General features: G+C 36.6%; 1 protein-coding gene across 9 annotated transcripts in view; it reads right to left on the bottom strand.

Moving 5' to 3' along the window:
- The window catches only part of ARID1B (AT-rich interaction domain 1B), a 551978-nt gene that overhangs the window by 125165 nt on the left and 403719 nt on the right, over positions 1-23094 (bottom strand). The gene's annotated exons all lie outside the window — the stretch shown is intronic.

Here is a 23094-nt window from a genome sequence, read left to right as displayed (position 1 = left end):
GTTTGGTTAAGGCAAACTAAACTGAAAAAGGAATACTGATGTAATAAGAACTGAGGGAAAGAAAGAAGGGGGGGCCCTCCCTGAATCAGCAGGTCAATCAACTTTGAGAAGGAAAATGTTGACCTGAAGCTCCAAAGAAGTAGATACATGGGTCCAGATGGGAGGGAACATTCATTTTCTAGGAACACATGGGGCTAAAAATGTTCAGCCTAGGACTGATGATAAAAGTAGGGTAGAAAAGTAAGAAAAGAACAGGATGATTTCCCTCTCCCCTCAAAATGGTCAGGGATAAATAGGGAGTAGGAAGACAGGGTATCTTCCATCTTGGTTAGGAAGGGGGAATGTAACCATGGAGATGTTGGAAGCAAATGTTAATGTATCAAGCCCAGGCCAAGACAACTGAATAACTTGAATATAATTATTCACCCAACTGTATATAGTCTGGCTCTACAAATTCACTTACATGGTAGTAAGAAGTTTATACAGTACAAAAATAATTAGATGAGAAATCAACTGATTTACCTTCTAGCCCTGGTTCTGACACTAACTAGCTGTATTATCTAAGACAAGCAATTAAGCTTTTTGGATCTCAGGTTTCCCTGTTTGCATGAAGGGACTAGTTTGGAGGACAATGCCTAGGAACAAAGTCCTGTCACAGGCTTGAGATAGGAATAACTAGAACTAACTATACTCATCCAAGAGGAAGGGTGCATGCCTGTGTACATGTTTTCTTGGTTCTCTCCCATCCATTTTTTAAAAAGTATTTTAAAATTTGTTTGTCACTTTCATTTCCAAATATTTCTTCACCTCTCCAGTGAGTTCTTCCTTGAAATAAAGAATACAAAAGAACAAGCAGATGAGTAAAACTATTCAACAGATTAATCAAGCCTGGCTGTGTGTCCATGCACTGTTCCATACTCATAGTCCCTACCTCACAAAGAAAGAAAAGGGGTATATCTTTTCATCTCCTCTTCTGAAGTAAGCATGACTGTTATAATTTGGATGACTTTCAGGTTCAATATTCTGTTCTCTCCATTTCCATTATTTTATTTACTATTTTCCTGATTCTACTTAATTTTTTTTGAATCAGTGATTTAAACTCTTCCTAAGCTTCTCTATATTTTAAAAAATTCATTAATCATTATGACACAGCCATACTGCTAGGAATTCTGAAACCATTGCCAAATTCTGTCATTCCTCAATGGTGGTAGAGCAGGAAGATGGAGAAGACCACAGTGAAGATGGGAATGGAATAGGAGAAAGCCCACTGAAATGGGAGAAAGAAATTGTACGACTGTCCATGTCTTATTAAGTTGAACCAGAACTAGAATTATGTTTTCTCTTTTCAATTTTCCACCTGCTATTGTTGCTTAACAGCCTGCTTTAAAGAAAAACTACCAATGATTTGAAAGAAAATAAATCTTTGTGCCAGTTTAGTTGATGAAAATCATCCAAGACCAACATTTGTTATAGTATGTTTATAGAGACATAAGAATATCCTGTATTAAGAAGAGTAATAGTTTTCTAAGTAAAATAGAGGGCAATCTTTAGCAGAGTCAAATGGTAACTGCTGCTATGAATAACAAATGTAGCAGAAACAGTGTAGATTCAAAATATCACTCCCAGAAATAGTATCATATCAAGCTTCCAAAATAAAACTGGGCGAATGGAATCAGTTTTTCAGAACTCATACAGATAAAGTGCGTAGAAATTTCTGTTCAGGGCATATTAGATGCATGAATCTGCACACACACTGTGGGTAAAATAATATATTTACTATGGATACTTCAGTTTAACTGCAGTTTTGACCTATTCAGATTCTCAGAATTGCAAACAGCTTTTTCTGTGATACTATGTAGTTGGAGCATTTTATAAGCAGATAGCATGCTAGGATGATTTTATTTTATTTCAACAGTCAAGTCAAATGCTTGGGATCATCATGACAAAACCAAAGCCAATTGATTGGCTGGATATAAATACTTGTTCTCTTACCCTGGTGTGTTTAAGGGCAGATAAGACTCACTCCTAAGTAGGCTGTATTCTAACTTCTCATTTTGCTAATCCCTTAGGGGAAAACAATGACTGACAGGTCCCAGATATTTCTTGAAGTACATGCCTGTAAGGGATTTCCTCACTAACCTGATGCAACTCATTCATAAAAGTACAAGGGCACACTGTACATGTGACTTGGAGAACTAAACCCAGCTGCCTTGCTCCTCTCCTTAAGGGGTAGGCCCAGTGGGGATAGGGGAGGGAGGGGGAGTGGATAATGAGGACAAGATACCACACATTAGACGGGCTTTAGCTGTACTTAATAATATCTCTAGAATGGCAGGATTCACCTATTTTATAAAACATAAGGATTATACATCATCACTATCTACTATGTAAATAGTTGGAAAAACATGAATTAATAATTATTTTTATTTTTTAAAGCAAAATAATTAAGGAGACCAACATCAGCTCCCTTAAAGTAAAGCCCAATCCTTGAGATTTAAGTCTAATATCTATAATTTCATAAATGTAAATAATAAGACAAAACGATTTCATTGGTTGGTTTCAAGATACATAACAGAAAAGAAGTGAACTGAGGTAACAAAATATAAAATAATAACTTGGTTTTAAAACATATATAAAAATTAGCAAAAAAAATCCTCAAATTCAAAACTGCTTCCAACTATCACCTAGTAGAATCATCATGGCTTCAACTCCATGTGCACTTATTTGATTTGATTTTTGCTTCCTGTGGGTTTACTTGGGTTTTGTTTCAACTTTCCAACTGGGCAGAAAAATTTCAAAAAAACCCCAAAAAACAATCACTGTTAAGTGAAGTCAACATCCCATAAATCTTTGTTTTTAAAAATAAAAAAAGCTAATCAGCAACTGCCTCCCAAATAAGAAAAAAAATCCCTTTTTTGTCCAATAGTAAAATCCCATGACATATTAAGAAAAGGGAGGGGAGGAGAAAAGAAGATGGAGATTGTCTATCAAGCAGCTAACCCATCAAACATATTTCTATGATTCAACAAGCTACCTGAAGAAAATACCAAGAGAAGAATATAAAAATAGTGGCCTTCCGACCATTCACATGACATCAGCATTTCAATGCTCATCACCTCAGAGTAACTGAACAGTAATAAAGACAGGTTTTCTACATTCCAGTTATAAATACACATAACTTTTATATGTAAATTATACTGATACATTCACACTCTTTAGGGTATCCATATGCAGAGCTATTTAAAAATGTGTTAATAAGAGAATTTCAACAGTGCTTTAAGCATTCAGCCTAGTTAACAAAGAAGCTCTGTAACTAATACTACTCTAGAGGACAATTTAGTCAGCAGGGCACCAACCCTATTCTTTTATAAGGACTATCAGATCTATGATGTCTGGAAAGAACAGAGAGACCTTACTGCATCTCATTCAAACCAAGGCACCTTCAAGCTACAGTGCTTCCATTTATCTTGCTGGAAAGTTGGCAGGTAAGGTAATTGCAGGGAGGACTCCTTTTAAGGGGATGAAGTCTCCATGTCCCAAGGCATTCCTTAAATCCTTCCTTTTTTCTAATGGGCTGATGCTAAGACACTGATTCTCTGGGCTCAAGTGTAACAAAAACCACAATTTTGCCCCAGTGGTTTGTTTCTGATGAAAGAATATTGCTGCTCCTCATGAAAGCTTTTTAAAAAATTGCTACATAACTGAAAAAACTGAGCACTTGCCACCCACCCTTTACCAAAGAAAATATTCTATTAAATATGGACACTTTACATAAAAAGCCCTGACATTTTATGAATTTAGTTTTAGATGAAATCAACTTATAGCAAAACTTTATCTGTTTGGAATTGTCTCCAGGTAAATGTTTGTCTTTGACCATCTTCCCTTCACCCTCTACCCACAAGCAACTTTTATTCGTGTTCATCTGAGAAGTACAAGAGATCTCCTTGTGTTTAGGATTCTGTTGTGTCTTCTTGGTGGTAGAAGCTTATCAGACTTTGACATGAGAAACACTTTTGAATCAGCACACAAATTTGTACTTGCAATATAGCCAGCAGAGGGATCTACAAAAGGCAAGTTATATGGTAGTCAGAGACAAAGTGAAGCACGGAAAATATTTTATTCATCTGAGCACATATGGCTTTATATGTATGTATATATTATTTTATATTCATATATAGCATGTTCCTTTCTTGAATATTTCACTTTGCCATATGAATTGAGATTCATGTCAAACACACATCTGGTAGGATGGTATTCAATTCATCACTAGTTAGCTTCCTGAAGATCAATTTACTTAACCAATCAATAAGCATTTATTAAACTACGTGCCTATCACTGTGCTAAGGGATAGGGTTATAAAAAGAGGCAAAAGACAGTACAAAGAGTTTACAATCTAATGGGAGAGACACAACATGTGAAAAAATATATACAAAGCAAGTGAAATACAGGAGAAACAGGAGGAAATTAAGAGAAGGAAAACACTTAGAATTGAGAAGCTGGGAAAGACTACCTATTTAAAGATGAGACAACTTGAAGGATGTCAGGGAAGTCAATAGGTGGAGTTGAGGAGGGAGAGTATTTCAGCCAGAGAAAATGATAACATTTATGAAAATTTTCTAAGTCACAAGCATTTCACTCTTTAACCAAACGTCACATAACTAAATATTTACTTTTACAATTAGATGAGAGGCATGATGGCATAGAGGATAGAGTGCTGGTGCTGGAGTTAGCATGTTTTGGGTTCGGTTTTGTATCCTGAACATCTTAGTTCTGTGTCTCAGTGTCTCAGGTAATTCCTTATAACCATAAGTTACCAAGATGTGTAGCTGATGGGAATCAGTGAAGGCACTTTCCTATGATGAAATCACAGGTCTGGAACCTCAAACACCCAAAATAGCATGTCAACACACCATTGTATATATATGCATAACTGTACAGGCTTCAAGACAAATATCTTTGTGGTTTACAAGTGACCCTGGTTCTCTATCACCTTCAAGATAAAATCCTCAAATACCTCTTTATGATATGCAAATGACCTCGGGTTCTTTGAGTCTACTTCATTACAGTAACAATAGCTTGCATTTACATACCATTTTAAGGATTATCTCATATGATCCTCACAATCCTAGAAGGTGGGTGCTAGAATTCTCACCATTTTATAAAGGAGAAAACTGAGGCAGACAGAGGTTATATGAATTGCTCAGGGTTACACAGCTAGTATCTAAGACTGGATTTGAACTCGGGTCTTCCTGATTCCAGGTACAGTGCTCTATTGTGTTTTATGAACCATTAGTTGAGGTAGCATTTTTAAAAGTTTTTCCTCCCATTGATATTATGAAGACCAAAGAAATTTTTGAACTCTATCCTAAAGATTTTAATACAAATAACTCCATTTATAAATGATTTCAACTGGGTTCAATAATATAATCATCAGAATACTCACCAACTTGTAATGAATTCTTTCTTAATCATAGAAATTTTAAAAACTGCTTTAAAAGCTAGGCACAGAAGACCTGAAAATCCCACAATATTTTAGAGCTGGAAGATACTGGTATTAAAGGAGGCAGTATCTGCACAAAAGATATCACCAACCACCAAAATGTAGCCTTTATATTCACATAAAGTGTCCGTAGGTGTTGAGATAAGAGCTTCAGAGCATATGCAAGAGAAACAGAGGTACCAACAAGGTGCAAAGATAGTTCAGAAAGGTGGTAGGAACCCTGGATATTACGTAATCCAAATTATTAATCCTCTTTATAATATTCCAAATAAGTGGCCATTCAGAAGAGATAAATTCAAGAACCTTGGAAAAGATCAATGAATGTGGAGGTGCTTGCCAAAATCTTAAAGAATGGAAAGCATTTGAAAAACAAGAGTAGATGGAAGAGGACAATTTAGGGATAGGGAAGGACATAAGGAAAAGTACTGCGTCAAGGATGAGGGCATGTTTGAGAAATAAGTTTGGCAGAAGGATAATATACATGAAAGGGAATGATAAGAGACAAGACTAGGAAAACAGGGAGTAGACAGACTTAAGTAGTAATGTCAAAATAAGGGGTTTAGGCTTTGTCATGTAAACATTGGAGAACAATGGAAGACTTCTGAGAAAGGAGTCAGGATAACTAAATGGTGCTTTACTCTAATACTACTGTTTATGATGAACTGGAAGGAAATGAACTGAAAGCACAGACTAGTTATGATACAATTAAAATATTCCCAGAGACATGTAAAAGAGAATCTGTACCAGCTAGGGTGGGGACACTAGGATTTGAGAAGGGATGGATGTGAGAAATAATATGAAATGGAATCCAAAGATTGGTGACTGATGAGCAGGCAAGAGTCAGGGCAAGGGAGATATCCAAGATGACTGTGAGGCAAGCAGTAGGAACAAATGGTTAAATTGTGGTGCCATTAGCAGAAAAAGGGAAGTCAGGAAGAACACAAAGTTTTGAAGCAAAGGTAACATTCTGGTATCAGGTAAGTTTAGCTTCCATTAGTCAGGACATGAAATCTCAGTAGTTACTATATCAGATCGCCAACAGAAAAGGGAGTAAGAAGGAAATGCTAGGACTGAGTTTTGGAAGAACTTCTAAAAAGTAGGCAGGAAGTGGAGCCAGTGAAAAAGAAAGAAGTTAGAAAGGTTGGAGGACATTCCAGAGGAAAAAAAGGTCATGGAATCCAAGGAATGAGAGAACAAGGAGACAGGAATAAATCCATAATGCTAAAAAAAAAAAAAATTCAGCAAAAGTAGCTGCACGTTTAGAAGAGGATGCCTGATAAGGCAAATTAATCTCTCTTTGATGGAATTAAGGCACTCCAACAAAATGAAATTAAAAATTTGGGAAGGACAGGCCAAGATATTTGTTGTCAAGCATGCTATTATGTATGCAGACTGGTAAAGCACAGGAGTCCCCCTAAGCACATGCTGCTTTTTATTTTTCCTATTTCTTCCCACAAAGAGACAAATTCTTTCCAAATTCTAAGTTCTGCTCTGTCCTTTCCCTGCCACTCATGGCACCCACCCACTCATATACACAGTGGCTTTCATGTCAGCATCACTGGGATTCCTTTTGCTATGTTTATAAAGTGAAGTGGGACACTGACCCCCCCTAAGTTTGTTTGCTCATAGCTCATTTGAAAGTCAGATTTTGTAGGCAAGATATACTACACATTAATTCTTTAGTTAGTACAGCCCTTCAGATGCTAATCATTAAAGGTTCACATTTAATTTGTTTCTTTCATTTCCCATGGCCATGAACCACAATGAAAAAGTTTACATTTACACTAGACTTAAAAATATATTTGAATATGATTTTCCAAATGCTGACATTTTAACAAACTGTTCAATGTTCTAATGTTATATTAAATTTTATGCCATGGAAAATTGCATTTTCCATATGGGTCACCCAAGGAATTTGGAGGAGTATGGTGGCATGTTTGCTCTACGTAATGGGAGCATGTGAACCAACGTCAACCAACGAATAGTTTGTGATCTTTACTACTGGAGGGAGCTCCCACGTTGAAATGATACTTAAGTATCAAAGTGCACGTTAAATAGAAAAAATATTTCTCTGTTACTATACATCCAAGTTAACCAGGATATTTCAGATGACTGCCATAATGCTTTTCTTCACTGCAAAGATTTTACTGATCAACAAGGCGGTCTTATTCATTTGAACTGTACAGAAATACATGAAGTTACAGACAGGAGGGCTCTAATAATCCTCAAATCCAGAGTTCTCAAAATGGGGTAAAGCTAGCCCTGATGATTCTCCAGGATCCTCTTTGGTATCTTTGAAGGTCAAAACTTTTCATAGTATTGCTAAGAGGTTATTTGACAATTAAAATGCTCCTCCCTTTCTCTAACAGATATCTGAATGAGGTGGAATTTCCTTCATATACTTCATCCAGAATAATATATCACAACACGGAGAATGTGGAAGTAGATTTGAGAGCCCAAATGTTTTCTGTTAAGTCCTACTTTAAAGAGATTTACAAAAACATGGGAAAAAACCACCACTCTTTATTTATTTTTGTTTTGGAAAATAATAGTTATTTTCATAAACATATTACTGTAATAGAAGCCTATCAGGATTTATTTCAAATATGGTAAAAAACAAAACAAAACAAAAACCAAGAGATATAGTAAACTAAAAACAATTTGGGGTCATCAATAATTTTTTAGAGTTGAAGATGTCCCGAGACCAAAAAGATTGGGAATAACTGCTCTAATCTAATTCCTCATTTTATAAATGGGGAAAACAGGGTTCATTCAACAGAGAGCTCAAAGAGATTAAGAGATATGTTCAAGGTTACACATATGGCTGTAGAGGCATAGGAATTATATTACATATGGTTTGGAGTACAGGCATTGTTTCAAAATCATGAGAAACTGCCAGCGTGGAAATCATCACCATTGATGCATATTGGCAACTCATCATCTATGACCTGTAATATCAAGTTACCTAAGTCATTAGACTGTAGGTTAAATGATTTGTCCAGATCATTCAGCCAAGTAACAGCAGATATCAGAAGCATAACATGAATCCAGATCTTCTGACTCCAAGATCACCTCACTATCCACCAAGTCATTCTGCTATTCATTTTGGGTATTTGTAAGAAACACCTGTTTCTATTGTTTACTTGTGGCCTACTTTGTGACCCCTATGGGGTTTTCTTGGCAAAGATATTAGAATTGTTTCTCCAGCTCATTTCACAAAAGAGGAAACAGTCAAAATGGGGTTAAGTGACTTGCTCAGGGACACACAGCTAGTTACTGTCTGAGGTCAGATCAGAACTCAGGTCTTCTTGATTCTAGGTCTAGCACTCTATCCACTGTGCCATCTAGCTTACCAAGAATAAACACTTATGGTGAATGTATAATATATATGCCATAGGTATTCTGCATAGTCAGTATACCCTATATAACATATATGTAATGTGCATGCATGCATGCACACAGACACACAGATTCATCTCAAATGAAGAAAAAGGTTGGGGGTACTGATCATATCGTTAAAATGATAACATAGTACCTAAAAAACCTAATAAATAGTCTTTAAAGGTAACATTCTCAACAACTACAACTTAGTCAATAATTACCACCTCTGCTCAATTACTGATGGGGACAGTCTAGGGCCTTGAACCCAAGAGCTGTGGAAATAGTGACAGTAAATAGTAATATTAAAGAAGAGGGTATTAAGATCTACTGTACCTAAGGACCAGGGGACCATTCTATCTGACTTGCAACTGAAATCTACTATATGTATTTTCTCCCCTATTAGAAAGAGAACTCCCTGAAACCAGAGATGATCTTACTTTTCTATTTGCATCCTTAGTGATAAGTACAGAGCTTTGAACATATTAAGCACTTAATAAGTGCTTCTTTCATTCATTCATTCATTCATTCATTCATTCATTCATTCATTCATTCATTCATTCATTCCCTACTAGTAGAGGACAGAGGATTAGTGGGGCAGGAAATGAGTTGATGTTTTTACAAATATCAACTCCATGTATGAAAGAATAAATACTAATGACCCATGTTTTCAAAGCAATTTGACAAACTAACAAGAACTGTAAACAGCTAAGATTTAGAGTTTGTCTCGTGATTCTATTTTTTTTTTAAACAATCAAAGAGAACCATTAATCTTTGGAACAGAAAAACAATAGAACAACATTTCTTGTATCTCTCTGGGTACAAACTTTACTATTTATCTCTGCAATGCAATGCTTAACACGTAGGAATTCAGGAAATAAAATTTAAAAACAAAAAGGCAGGCACCCATAGGAGCCATTCATTTCTTCACGACTACAGCAATGAAGTCCTTTCAGCCAGCAAGTCCTACAGCAACAGTCAATAAATTAGCAACCTTAAAAAAATAAAAATGGGAAAAACTCCCACCTACAAATGTCACCAAGTCCACTGGGAAGAAAACAAAAGTTGTGTTTGTACGAGGTCCATACTAAAACTTAGTTGTTTTGACATTCTATTTTTCCACTTACAGTTCTTCAATATTATGTACACACAAACTCTCATCTTCTCACTCACCATCTACTGTATATATCCCCTCTTCTTCCCTCACATTGCCATCACCCAATGACTTCACACTTGACTACTGAAATATTTTTCTGATTGATCAATCTCCTTGCCTGAAATCTTTCATTACTCAAATCCATCCAAATGGATTTTTCCTTTAAAGCACAGGTCTGACCATGTAACACCTCACCCCATCACTCCGACTTAATAAACTCTAGTGACTTGTTCTGGCCTCCAAGAACAAGTACAAAATCCTGTTTGACTTTTAAAGTCCTTTACAACCTGTTCCCTTCTTGTCTTTCCAACTTTCCAGTTTTCTTACACTTGGTTGCCCTCCCTGTATGCTACGACCTAGTAACACTGGGTTCTTTGCTATTCCACACAGCTGTCCCTATTCACTGGCTGTTCCCCATGTCTGGAAACTTTGTGCCTCTTGGCTTTCCCAGCTTCCTTTAGACACAGTTCAAATTCCCCCTTCTGCAGGAGGTCTTTCCTGATTGTCTACCCCACCCCCGTTCCCCCACCTCCCCAGCTTTGAGTGCCTTCTCTAGAGTAGTACCTTAGCACTGCATATATCTTTTATGTAGTTATCTGAATGTTGTTTCTCACATTATAATAGGAGGTATTTTAGTTCTGGGAGTGTTTTATGTTTATATATATCTCCAGCACACAGCACAGTGCCTGATATAGTAAGACCTTAATAAATGCCTATTGATGGATAACACAGGATAATAGGAATTATTTCCCTTATATAAGGGGCTTTGTATTCCAGCAATGGTTTTTGTACAAGACAGCTGCTTTAATTTGGTGGTACTATTCTGATACAAGACTTAAATTCTAAGTAATGACAAACTATGGTTGATTTGAAAAGGATTCTGATCTTTTTTAAAAAATAAGCTAAATTTAAAAAAATTTAGTGTTTTAAGTTTGATTTATCTATATCAAACAGTTCATTTATCTGTAACAAACTAAGTATTTCAAGTGGCTAAGTCCACCAAAACAGCAGTTAAAAATATTACTTTATTATTAGGTGTTTAATATTCTTGTTTAGTGGATGTTATTTAGCAGACAAATAAAAGAATTCTATCAAAATGCAGACAAATTAAGGTATGAATTTATGACCTTGAAACTGTAAAAGCAAGCACCCTGACACAATCAGGATGGCCTGCTATCACAGGTTCTTGGATCTGCTTTTCTAAAAGGAAAGGCAACTTTTAAGGGGTCAACAATCACTTTAATCAAGCACATATATCATTCACTTAGTCCAGGGGGAAAAGTCAGCACCCTGAACTTTAGAGAAAATGCAGAGAAATAAAGATCAACAGACAGGGCTTCCAACTGTCTAACTGTAAGCAACACGTACGTCACAGATCAACACACAGATGTAACTGTCTAACCATTACATATACACAGTTACCAGAGAGGGAAGCACCAACATCTGGGTTTTCAAAGCCAGGGGAACCTTAGCAGCTGTCCAGAGTTTCATCTAGTCAAAGACTTCCAATGAGTAAGCTCCAAAGTAAAACCTCACCTCAGAGTATGTATACACCTTTCAGTGCCAGAGAGCATCACAACCCTTGAGAACCAGTACCTCCTTAACAAAAGATGTTGGCCTGCCTACAAATCTCCCCTAATCAAACTCCCCTTAATGGGCAGGCCCATTAATGGGGTGCAGAAGATCTTTAATCTCATTAGTATTACAGGAATATGCTTCCTTAAAAATACAGCCAGGTTGGTTGAAAAAAGGTAATGGATTGACTAGGAATCATAATGCACAGTCAATCAAGAGACATAATAAGCACCTATGATAAGCATATTCAATTGAGATAATAAAAAAGCCAAGAAGTTTTGCTAAAACAAATACTATCAGCAAAGGGTTTATAATTTAGTAGGAGGAAAAACCATCAATGGAGTGTGTGCTACAATAGATAATTTTATATAGAACCAAAACTACTACTAATAGCTAACATGTATATATAATCATCCTTTAAGGTTTGCATGGCACTTTGCATATACAGGGTGTCCCAAAAAATCTTAGGGAAGTTTTAAGCTATTAATATCCTATACGAAAAAGGAGAAAATCATTACCAAGCTAGTATTTGAAATCAAAGTTATATAGTAAAATTTCATATATCAAATCAATATTTTCCCTGACTTTTATTATACAGTTATGGATGCAATTCTGGTAAAGAGATAACTCCAATGACTGAAAACTTTTAGGTAATGAGGTCAAAATGTAATCCAGCTCTGATATACCATGATCATGTTACTATCTGAGCATGAATGAACATGACCGAGATGGGACTCATTGATTGTTAGGGGAGAATAACAACCACAGCTTCTTACAGTCTTACTAACATGAGGGGATAAGGATCTAAGGGTCCCTTCAGAGACCATTACTGACTGCATGACTTGGCTTAGTAAGACACTCTCAAGGGCTCTTGGAAGAGTTTTGGAACTGGTTGTGTGACATGGGAGACCCTGGCACAGGACCATTCAGCAAGATATGCCCTCATCAGAGAAGGTGCTGTGCTCTATGAGCAAAGCAGAATCAAAGTAGCTCAAAAGAAATATGAGACGCAGAAATTTAGAGAATCCACCCCAAATGTTCACATGGAATATTTGTGCCCAAACTGCGGTGGAACATTCTGAGTTCATACTGGTCTAATCAGCCACAATCAGAAACACTGTAACTTGACTCTAGCATAGTGATGCCATTCTGGTCCTCTTGGGGAATGAAAGACAACACCCAACCAACAGTCAACAGGCATCAGAAGTGGGAGCTGATTCTCTGGGACTTTCTTTTCCTGAAGTGGGTTCTTAGTAAGAAATAGCATGCTGATCATACTAATCTTTATATTTCCTTTCGGAAAATACAAAGAATAGCATTTTATGTCCATCAGACGACAGCCAGTGATGGCTTACATGTAACTGGGGAACAGTCAGAATGTCATATGAAATATACAAGATTATGGAAAACAGAATTGCTTTGGAAATCTACTTTTACCAATTGTGCCAGAGAATATGGGAATTAGAACACCTAGTCTCCTTCAAACATTGAAAATTATACTGTGAGGAGTATACAATGGCTGCTACAAGGTTCCCGAGACATTCACTTTCAGTGCAATCAATACAGCATGGCATCATCAAAGAGCTTTGGACGTCGTCAGAAGAATCAGTGGTTGAAATCCCAATTCTAAAACATGCTGGCTGTGTAATCATTCTCAAGTGTTGTATATGCTGAACAACTTGATATTCAGAAGGTTTCTATGTGACAGGATGTGTCTGCTTTAGACATGCCCAATCTTCCTGCTGAGCACTATCCTCCCTGACTTCTTAAATAAAATGTTCTATGCCAAGAGATTTCCATGTTGAGGTCTTTCAAGTTCTGTATTTTTAGCAAGTGCACTTGGGAACAATCCCAGACACCTACTAGCCTCTGACCATAGAGACATATACTAGACATCCCTAGGGGAAACTAGCTGTACCTTTTGAAAATTCATGGTCTATAACTACCTGCCTGGTAGGTATCTCCAGATTGTATAAATCTTTGAGTTAAGCTGAAAGTGTCCACTGCTGCCCGACTTGATGACTGCTGCTACTGTCTTTGTTGCTGCTCCTACTAACTCTTCCATTACTACTACAATAACAACCACCACCACCACCACCACCACGAGTACTGTTACTTTCTTCTTCTTTACGTATTTCCCTGGCCCACTACAAAACTTCCCTTAAACTCAAAGATGTATAATTATGGAAAAGTAGGGCAATTTTATTATGGAACTAAAATTTTTTTCTTCCTTAATTATCTACAAAATGGGGACAATACTTCCATTATATACGTAATAGGGCTATTGTCAGGAAGGCTATTTCTTAGAAGTAGCATAGTATAAACAAGTAAGTCCTGGACTTAAATTCTGAAGACCTGATTTGAACAACAATGAGCAAATCAATCTTTCTGAATATCAGTTGTCAAAGATGAGGATGAAATAATGTGTGCTACCTACTTCACAGGGTTGTTGTGACAAAAATAGATCGCAAAACTAAAATCATCAAATATGAGCTATACTTATCATTGACACCAAACATAAGGCTAAGATGCAATTCAGTTGGCTGAAATATACGGAAAAACACGATCTATAAGCTATTCAATGATCTACTAACTTAATAACTCCTGCATCAGAGAGGTATCTACAATGATTTATTCCTGTCTGGTGCTTGGGGTCACTAGGCGGCCATAGTACACAGAGGGTTGAGCCTGGAGTCAGGAAGACTCATCTTCATGAGTTCAAATCTGGCCTCAGATGTTTACTACCTGTGTGACCCTGGGCAAGGCACTTAAACCTGTTTGTCTTAGTTTCCTCATTTGTAAAATAAGCTAGAAAAGGAAATGGCAAACCATTTCAGCCAAATGGGGTCTCCAAGAGTCAGACACGACTGAAAGGACTGATCAACAATAAACTGCTTAGTGAAGACCATGTTCTTGCCTAGTTTCTTGGATGCCACTCCTTTAATAACATATTCTAGAGCTCTACGAGAAGTCAGAGTGAAATTAACTTGCTTAAATCTTTGAAAATCCAGGCAGTGTCTGTCTTTCTTACGTCCTGTAACACTTTACCTATTCTCTCCACTATTTTCAAGATCTGTGTCTTTTGACTCAACAATGACAAAACAAAAATGAGGGAAAAGAGCAAAAATATAATGCCGTCTTAATTCTCACTATGACTGCTTCACTTAAGTAGTGAACACATAAGCATATCATTTACCTCTTGGCTTTAGTTACTTCACTATATGTTGAAATGTTTAGACTAGATAATCTCTGACATTCTCTCCACCTTTAAAATTCTCTGTGTTTTGTATTTAGGAATATCTTTTTTTCTGAATGATGTAAAAAAAAATAATACAGCCTGGAAATTAGCGACTATGTTTTAAAATGACCACTTTCTCTGAATGTTATAGGTTCTTGGATGTTAGAAAACAAATTTTATTAGACATAAAAAAATAAATTTAATATTAGTTTGGAAAATGGGAAACAAGAAAATAGAAACAGGTTCTAAAGAATGAGCAATTGTGCAACTAGAAAATTACAATGAAAGAATTTAGTTTTTCTGTGTTCACTTTAGGGGAGAGACAGAACAAGAAAGACAGACAGATGGACACACACACACACACACACACACACACACACACACAGGGGTGGGTGGGGTGCTAATGGATTGACATATGAGATAACATCAGCAGTTCACATTATCCCATCAGTCTGTAAATGGATCACCATTATGAAATTAGATGTGGCTATTTCTTCTTCCTATTTACAATTCTATTGAATTTAGTCAACCCCTTCCCTATATTTCCAACTCCTGCTGTCATCTTTTTATATCCATTTGCAAGACTACCAAACAAGTGTTGGTTCAATTACAAAACAGTAAAATAAACAAAAGTAGTCTCTATTTTGAAGAATCATTTTTTTTGCTTTAGATTTTAAAGATCACGTGAATGTCAAGGCTGAAGAAAACTCATGAATTAAGTAAAAGAGACCTAAATAAAGAAAGAATGATGCCAATCTGTTATGAGCTGAAAAAGTGCCAGATTCTGGGCCCTCGGGCTCGGTAGGATCTCTTAGTACAGTGCCAAACTCCAACAATATTGTTATGGTTAGGAAGGAATTTCTCACAAGGGCTAACAAAGGCAGAAGGTCATAAATAAACACAGCAGGCCTGCCTTGTCAGATCTCATTATTAGCACTGCAGGCACTTGCTTGGCTATGGGGTTCTCACAGGTTCATTTAAGTGTAAGAGTTCCTCCTTAGAAATCCACATACTCTGAAATAAAATGTTTCTTAGGGAAATGGTTGAAGAATAAACAAATGAACAGATAGATGGGCAGACAATAAGTAAAGCAAGATTACCCAAATGGTAGTGCTGACTTGGCACTCCCCCGAACTGAAATACCTCGTTCTCCTAGCTGGGCTTTCATTAATTCTTTCTGGCCTCTGTCACACTTCAGCAATAACCAACAAGAAGCTGCACTTTCTAACCACAATAATGGTTGGTAGAATTACATCTGGGCAGGAAATGAAGCTGGGCTCCTAAACTGATCCTGACATGTGTTATAATACCAGGAAAGCGCAGCTGTGTGATCATTACTGCAATTATGAAATGACATTCATTGTTAACTTTCTTTTGTTGAAGAATTTAAAGTAGTCAAGAAAGGAAAAGTAGGGGTAGGAAAGACTATTTACTTGTAGGTATAGACTAATTAACTAGTTGGCTGCAAAAAGGAAAAAATTTTGACCTAAAACATCTCTTGAGAAACCATAGGCAATGTCTTAGATGGATGAAAGTCATTTTGCACAATAAGACAGAAATCTATAAACAGAAAACTATCATGGAATGTAAGGCATAAGACTTTTTGAAAGTAAGGTATACACTTTATTTAGATATATTCCACTGTTCTAAGAAGAAAGGAAATCCAAAGTTGATGAACTAACTGAAATTCAAATAATTAGACCTTTATTTAGCAACGAATTGTTCTGTCTACTATATGAAAGACAAACTTTTATCCTCGGAGCAAACCAGAGTAGATAAAATTAGGCACAATGGGCAAAATCCATACTGTACTACACAGCAATAAACACATAAGGAGCACACTGGGCTACAAGAGTTCTGAAGAAGGAAAAAGAACTGCTAAGAAGAGGCCATAAGGTATGGAACATTGGATTTGGTCCCAGACGACCCGGTTTTATTTGTTATTTATATAACTGACCAAACAATTTAAATTCTTTAAGCTGTTTTTGCTAACATATAAAATTAAGTGGGCAGACAGATGATTACTGAGGTACTTCCTTGCTCTAAATTGGCTACATTATGGAAGAGTGGTGTTAAAGTTGGACTTTGACATATGGCTAGAATTTCCACAGGTGGGGATGGAGAATTAGTGCATTCTAAGCACAGGAAATGAATGGAGGTGGCCAAGGGAATGGAGAATAGGAAAACACAGGAAAGCAAGCAATACAATTTAGTTAAGTACAAAATATATTAGGAAGAACAGTGTGGGACAAAATTGTAGACAAGACTGTGGGGTACCTTGAAGGCCAGATTAAAGGTTTTGGATTTTATTTAGTAGGCAATGGGGAGACACTGATGATTTTTGGTTTGCATTAGGAAGAGTTATCTAGAAGTGGTCTGTTAGCAGGTTTGAAAGGAAGAGAGATTCAAAGGGGGAAGACTGGAAGGAAAGCTATTGCTTCCAAGAGGTAATGAAGGTCGTAAGTAGGTTCATGGACATGGGAACTGAAAAGAGAAATACTGAATAATTAGAATTTTTAGGACTTGAAAACTGATTGGATGTTTCAAAGAAGGAAGCAGGACTCAATGATTAAGGCTGCATTTATGAAGAAATATCCACATGGAGTTAAATGTAGTCTAATTTTTTTTCACTTTTACTTGATTTCTAACTGCAATGTATTCATATAAACACAAACCGGAAAGGGAAAGAAAAAAACCTGATTTGCAGATGAAGGTCATAAATTCAATTTTGTATGAGGATAGCTTGAGACTCCAGTGAAAGATATGGGAATCATATGCAAAGAATCAATAGGTGAAATCTTGGGATTGAATAAAAAGAGTATATAAAGAGAAGGTGGTTGAGGCATATCAACACATGATTCAATAAATGTCTACTATATGAAAGCCATATTCTCTTTGGTAGTCCAGAGGGAAGACAAAATGGCAGGTTTTAAAGAACATAGAAGAAGGGTTGAGAGAATTAATGTCTTATTGCTTCAATATTAGTAAAATAGGAAAGTAATCTAGTGAATCTGGGGGGGAAAACCAGAGTTGAGTAACCAAGGATAATAGAAAGTTTACAAAATAGTCATTACAAAGACTGTGATGGACTGTAAGAGCCAATAAGAGATGAATAAATGGATTGCTATACAAGGGTGAAGATAGATTTTGATCCTATTTATCACTAAATTTAGATATTTTAAGCAATTACCAAAAAATAACAACAAAAAACGAGTCAGTCTGTAGCATCATTCAACAACATTAAGCAAGAATACTAAATTACTGTGCCTTAAAATGCAATTCTGTGGTTTTTCCAGTTTTCTATTTAAAAAGTTTTCAGTTTGACTGGTGCCTTTCATTTCCTGATATTCCCCCCAACACAGAACCGTATCTTGTAACAAAGTCAGTTAATAAACATTTATTAAACGCTTACTATATGCTAGCATTGTGTAAAAAAAAGAAAGCCAAAACCAGTTAAACAAAACTGACCAAAAGGGTAATGACAGGATGGTGATAACATAGGCAAAAATTCCATCTCTAGCCTTAGTACTGCTCCTCCATGAGCACTTCTGTATTTTTTTTCGGAACCAAGATTGCTGATTAGGATTTCACTGAAGTTCAAATGCCTTTTATTGCTGTTTTAATTTACATGATTATAGTTTGTGGGTCCATCATTCTCGTGGTTGCTTTCTAGGCTTCACCATCAGTTTGTCCAAGTTTTTTCATGTTTCTCTTACTTCTTCAAACTTGCTTTTTATGCCACAATAAGATCCCATCATATTCACAAACCACAATGTGATCAGACATTACCCCACTGGGGGCGGGGAGGTGGCAGCATTTTTGTTGCTGACTTTTCGCTATTACACAAAACAGTTAACTACTCTTTACCACTGATTTCAAATCTCGGGAAGCTGGGTTGCACAGTGGAATGAGCCCTGGATTTGGAATGTGAAGAGCAGGACTGAGTGTTAGTTAAGCTGTTTTTGCTTGTGCAGTTCTGGACAAGTTGATTAACTTATCTTCAACTGTAAAATAAAGAGATGGAACTAGATGACTTCTGAGACACCTTCCAGATTGAAATACATGATCCTATGAAGAACTATGTGCAAAGCACACCTAACTAAACAACTAGGATTCCAGGACAAAACCCTCCAACTTCTGTTCTTTCTGTAGGACTTAAATGTAAAATGCAGAGCTGTACAGGTCTTCAGTCAGTCAGAAAAGCTGGGCTGTTAAGTTCTGATGTGTTGCAATGGAATACATGTTCAGAGAATTGCTTTCTGCTGTGCTGCTGCCTCTGATTATATACCACTCATGATTATTAGTGTCAGAAGCTGGAGTTGAATCCTTCAGAGAAAAAATTCACCATGTTTGCTTTCAACACTGTCAAATGGACTATGTTCTCAGCATTCAAATTGGATTGTCTTTGAGTAACAACAACATTTCTGACTAGTAGGAAAATGAATAAATGTCCAAAATAGGACAGTTTAAATGTTCAACAGGAGTTACAAATTCAGACAGGCCATATTTTAAATGATGAGGGTAAAAAGGAGTGAGGTTTGCTAGAAAATATTTTTTCAAGTAGTGAAGCAATTTTAGTAGCTGTCCACCATGGAAGAAACTAATAGTGTTAATACAGTGGATGTGTAGCTAAAATTATGTCAACTTCAACTGACTTTCATCTGAATTCATTCTCTGTCTCTGAGAGCACATGGTTCATAATGGTAGGCTATAAAGAGACCACGGGAACTCCGTGGTAAAGTTGTAAGACTTTACCAACTGTGGAAAGTAGAGAGGTTGATTCTAGACATACTAAAATTCATCCTTCTGTCATGTTTAATGAAAACACAAAGAGGAGCATCTAGAACTGTAATATTAAAGCTAACAAAAATTCAAGTTTTCTCAACATACCATATTGCAAACACAAAGTAGTAAATATGACCTCACAGAAAATCACTGAATGAGATAGTGCTCATGCCTAACACAGAAGAAGACTGTCAGAAAGGCATGTATTTCATAGAGAAGACTAGATTGAAAAGACATGAGAGCAGCATTGTATATGAAAAAGCTATATCGATGTATGGAAATTCATGATTCCGACAGGATGTGGTAGTGGGGAGGATCTGGAGCACACCAGAGCCATCTCTTTACCTTAGAACTTCCCTACCCTCAGATGACCTCTCATGTTGCAAATACACCCTCTACTCCTCTTGACTTCCCCTCTAAGTCCTCCAAAAACTTCCATTCTTATTCTTATAGTAAATTATGTGTATCAATTGTTTCAATCTCCTTCAATGCAAAGCCTAAAAGCTAAAAACTATCCATTCTAATGAACATTTAAGTACTCCATAAAGTGGGGAGAGGGGATGCTGTGTCACAGTGGATAGAGTGCTGAAAGGTTCATCTTCCAAGCTTACAAGAAAGACTCATTAGCTGTGTGACCCTGGGCAAGTTATTTAAACCTGTTTGCTTCAGTTTTCTCACTTGTTAAATGAGCGAGAGAAGGAAATGGCAAAATCACTCCAGTGGTTTTCCGCCAAGAAAACCCCAAATGGGGTTATGAAGAGTAAGATAGGACTAAAAAGAACTGAACAACAACAAGAAAGGAAGGCCTAAGTAAAAGGATAAAAAGAAACTAAAAGCATCCCATGGCCTGTGGAATCAGCAAAGACTAAGATAAATGAAAACTTCAGAAAGTTACAGGCCTTAATATAAAATCCTCAAGAATGGATTTCTAAAACACAAAGGGGAAGGGCAGCTAGTTAGTACTTTTTTTAAAAAAAGAGGGGAGAAGCAACTTGGTGATGCAGGAGATAGATCCCAAGCCACCCATATCTTCATTCTACTTTGGCTGCACTGCTGACTCACCAGACTCCCCCTCGTATGAGCACCAGGTATCATAACCACCCCATGCCATTCACCTCTCTTTTCAGTATTGCTGTCCCCCCTCCCTCCTTGAGAACAGGACCGTTTTTTTTCTCTTTGTATTTCTACCCAATACACAGCACAGTACCTGGCTCGTGGGAAATGCTTAATAAATATTGGCCAACTTGGCTGGAGTATCCTACAAACTGCCTGCCTGACAGGAAATGTGATGACAAACTGAAATGCATTCAGAGAAGGGTATGAAGTCCTGTCATACCAGGATGGTTTGAGAGAATAGGACATGGGCTTTGTCTTTAAATATTTGATAGCCAGTTACCTATTTTGTCTATTCCATGAAGACCGAGCTAAGACCAACAGTTTAAATTAAGAGAGAAGCATATTTTGCCTCACTAGTAGGAAAAGACTTCTGACAATGAAATCTCCCCAGAATGGGAAGCTATACCCACTAAGTAGTATTGAGGTCTTTGCAACTGGGATTATTAGTGAATATTCACAAAGGCTAAGCCTTCTAAGCCTAAAAATAAAAGTAATATAAAAATAGTGGGGGCTTTGCATAATTGTAACAAAATTGCTTACTTCCCCAAAATGCCTGCAATAAAAAATAGATAATAAAGATTTAACCTCATTCTTCTAGAAACTTACAACCTTAAGTGACATAAAGTCACATTTGTGTGAACCACTACATTTTCACCCTCCAAATGGCATAAAGAATGCCATTAGACAGATGTATAATAGAAACCGAAGATGGGCAAAATGACATAGCAAGAAAAAGAGTTAACTGTTAACTGGAATCTATCATTGGGATGGACATAATTAAAATGTCAGAAAAGTGGGACCTATTTGACCTATTTTACTCCGCCCTCATTTTAAGCAGGCTCTTTGTGAAGGACTATTCGGAGGTCACGGGCCAAAGAAACACTGAATGAGAAGGTAGAGAAGACTGTGATTTTTTAATGTTGATGAAATCCACAAATCTAATGATTATCAAAAAAAGTACTGACTACCTGGAAAAGGGAAGACTGATATTTGGTTTGCCAGGCTTGGTAAACCAAGAACTGCATACATCTACAACCTGAAAATCTTTGGTCAGACACGCACTATGAATGTAGTAAAAACATAATTTCAGGTGATCATTTAAGAGCAATGGAGGAGAATCTGAAGGGGACAAGTAGACAGCACCATATTTCCAGTGACACCCTAACATGTAGGAAGGTAGGAAGGGAGAGTATTGACAAAATGTACGATCAGAAAGGAAGGTAGTCCAATCACGTGAGAGGTAGGGAATACAGGTTGGCTATACAAGTACTGCGATGAAAATCATGAAAAACCAAAAGACATAAAAGAAGTTGTCAGAACACGGAATGGATCTGCTACAGGAAGAAAAATGGGAGAACACTGATAAGAATAACAACTCAAAAGAAGCCATGGATGGGGTTTAATCTACTCTGTTGGAGAAAATATCCACATCAATAAGATCACAGATCTACTGAAGAATCAAAATACACACACATTATACAATCCTGTTGCTACTTAAAATGTACCGATGCCACTAGAATCAACTGTGGAAATCTGTAAACTTGGAGAGATGCATTTAATGGTCTATTCATAGATAAAGAGTTTTGAAAACACACCATGAAAATGTTTATTTTGGTTGTAACTGTCTGGCACTGACAAAACACTGAGAAATTTCAAATCTTAAAAGTAATGTTTCAGAGTAAAAGAAATTACATCGCCCATTCATTAATGCATACCTTTAGCTGTATCATCACAATACTAAAATCTGGGAACTTTTTAAGACAAAACTCTGAGTTTTAGAAAGTCAGTATATAATTATTTGAAGCTATCTTTATCATTGCTCAGATGAATATGGTTATATAGATTTGAGAATGAAATAAATGAAAAAGCATCTGTTGAGCACCTAGCAAGTTCCAAATACTAGGAATACAAATGGAAAATACAAACAGTCCCTGCTCTCAATGAGCTCACATTTTCCTCCGTCTTTCATTTGAATGGAATTGCCATCTCATTTAGTATAACCCAAATTTCCCCAGGTATCCTTCTTCCTTCTCTCTTTAAGAGCACTACTCCATAAAACAATATTTTTTAAAGTAAAAAATGAATAGAAATAAAAATCAGCAAAATAATCAACACAATGAAAAACCTGAAATTATATGCAATAAACCACACTTCTGAACCCCTTCACCCAAATTCTGCAAATCAGTGGGAAGAAGAGTCATCTCATGTCATCATTAAGGGCAAGTTTCTTCCTTATAAATTGGCAACATTCACTTTCAATTGTTTTAGGGTTGTTGTTTTTGTCATTTTCCTTATTCCAGTCATTGTATGTGTGTGTGTGTGTGTGTGTGTGTGTGTGTATGTATG

Source organism: Notamacropus eugenii, chromosome 2, assembly GCF_028372415.1.
Source record: "Notamacropus eugenii isolate mMacEug1 chromosome 2, mMacEug1.pri_v2, whole genome shotgun sequence".
NCBI classification, from domain to species: domain Eukaryota; kingdom Metazoa; phylum Chordata; class Mammalia; order Diprotodontia; family Macropodidae; genus Notamacropus; species Notamacropus eugenii.
This window is presented reverse-complemented; position numbering and strand designations above follow the sequence as displayed.